Here is a 2478-nt window from a genome sequence, read left to right as displayed (position 1 = left end):
AATTTATTCAGGCGTATTATGAAAACGGGCGTTCAATTCAAAATTCATATCGCGCACTTCGTGAGGCACATTTTCATCTCAGTGGATTCGTCAATAAGCAGAATGGCTACATTTGGGCGAATGATAATCCAAGAGTGATTGCCGAAAAACCAATGCACCCACAAAGAGTGGCTGTTTGGTGCGGTTCATGGGCCGGCGGCATCATTGGGCCGTATTTTCCCCAAAATGAGGCCGGTCAGGCAGTTACTGTGAATAGTGTTCGCTACCGTGAGATGATAACAACAGCACGGTGCCACTTGTCACACAGCTAACGAAGCAATGGACTTCTTTCTTTGAGGTTATTTGAAAGAAAAGGTGTACGTCGATAAGCCAGTAACAATTCAAGAGCTAAAGGATGAGATAATTCGGCACATTAACGGCATAGAACCTCAATTATGCCTCAGCGTCATTGAAAATTTAGACCATCGGATGGAGGTGTGCTGCCGAGGCCGCGGCAGCCATTTGGCCGAGATTTTATTCCATGCGTAATTAAACCATACCAATATAATCATAATAAAGAGAAATGATAATAATTTCTTAAAAAAATTGTGTTTTATTCAAAATCAACACCGGCCCTTGAAACATAACCACCCTTTATATAGGTTTTTCCAAATATAATTTTACCTTACTGAAATGAGGTAAACGTTGGATTTTTTTGGGATTTGTTTTGTTTGACTTTTAGGCTATAAGAGGGAAAAAAAAAATTTTTTTATAAAATCGATTGCACGCACTTTTATAACCCATTCCATTTTACGTATGTGCACTACTAAGATTTTGACCGAAGCTGTATATATGGGTTTAGAAGAAATTATTTCGTAATTTGTAGCCCATTTTTAAAATATTTCAATCAAAAAATGTTTTCCTTCTTTAACTTAATATGAATAAAAATGTCCGAAGTGAAAATTATAAAATTCGCTTTATTACGAATTAAAAAATTGCGCACGGAATTATTGTATTATTTATGTATCAAAGTGATTGTATAATTTTGTATTATATTTGTAAGGAAAACTTTCTGAAAAATAAAAAAAAATATCTACAAAAAGAACAAAATATGATGACCGCCCGAGCAGGGACTTGAACCCTGGACCCTTGGATTAAAAGTCCAATGCTCTACCGACTGAGCTACCCGGGCACACACTATAACGATGAGTGGTCAAGAATAACAGCATTTAGTCGCAGAAATCTATTTTATTCAAATTGAAATAATAATATAGTTTTTGAAGTCTGAATAGTAAATAGTAAGTAAAAGCAGAAGATTCCAATTGAATAAATGCCTTGTAAAAAATTTTTATTTAATATTAAATTTTCCTAAGTATATACATACTATATCGCACCCTAAATACAAAAGGGTCACAACTCAAAATGTTCCTTCTGCTCAAATATGAACGAGACGTTATCAATAAAACGGTCCGCGGATGACATATGGCAAAAATTAATATTTCGTTTTTTGGTAGGACTGTTATAAGCTTACATGGCAAATTTTAGCGTGATATGTCACATAGTTTGTTTTCTGTGCTACTGTAAACAAGTCAAACTCGAGTGTGGAAAATTTTGAGTTGTGGCCCTTTTGTATTTAGGGTGCGATATGTGGTTTCCACAGGACGGTGCCACTTGTCACACAGCTAACAAAACAATGGCTCTCTTGCACGGAGAATTTGATGGCCAAATAATCTCATGTCGCGGCGATGCCAATTGGCCGCCAAGACCATGTGATTTGACACCGTTGGACTTCTTTCTTTGGGGTTATTTGAAAGAAAAGATGTACGTAATTGAGCCATACCAGTATTATCATAATAAAGAGAAATGACAATAATTTCATAAAAAATTGTATTTTATTCAAAATTAACACCGGCCCTTGAAACTTAACCACCCTTGATTAAAAAATATCATATTTCTTTGAATATCAAAATAACACCTCTGTTTGGGAAAACCCTATACGTACATATTTACTTTCCAGTGGCCTTTCATCGGACTCATGTTCTGCCAGCCCACCACTTACACGGTTACCGAGGTTACTCACGTCCATTAGTTGCCACCTTGTAACCTTAAAGTCTTTAAGTTTATTTGCTATTAAGTTTCCTTAAGATTCTTTGCCTATCCATTTTTAGCACATTATTAGTCTAATCCGACGAGACGACTTACAAATCTGAATATATGCGCCTTGGGTCATATAGAGATGCATCCGCCACAAATAAACAAGTAATAGTTAATCCGCTCCTCTACAGCCATTTACACCACCACTTTCAGCTACCACACACATTCTCGTTCCGTGTGTTCACAGCCGTACATAAGTTTGCCTTTCCAATTTCCTTTGCAGTAAAATTGGATTTTCTCTGGAGATTAAAAATTCAAATGGCAAACAGGCAAACTCTTTTCCTATTTTATGTTGTTTCCAAATAAAGGAATATTCTATATCCTTCTCACCCTCCGCTTAGCCCT

General features: G+C 36.2%; 1 non-coding gene across 1 annotated transcript; it reads right to left on the bottom strand.

The window, feature by feature from the left end:
* Positions 1 to 1098: 1098 nt before the first annotated feature.
* On the bottom strand, positions 1099 to 1171 carry Trnak-uuu (transfer RNA lysine (anticodon UUU)). The gene has a single exon. It is a non-coding gene; the product is annotated as a tRNA-Lys (tRNA).
* Positions 1172 to 2478: the final 1307 nt, after the last annotated feature.

This window comes from Anastrepha ludens, chromosome 5 (assembly GCF_028408465.1).
Source record: "Anastrepha ludens isolate Willacy chromosome 5, idAnaLude1.1, whole genome shotgun sequence".
In the NCBI taxonomy this organism is placed as follows: Eukaryota; Metazoa; Arthropoda; class Insecta; order Diptera; family Tephritidae; genus Anastrepha; species Anastrepha ludens.
The sequence above is the reverse complement of the archived record's forward strand: the minus strand, read 5'-3'. Positions and strand labels throughout refer to the sequence as shown.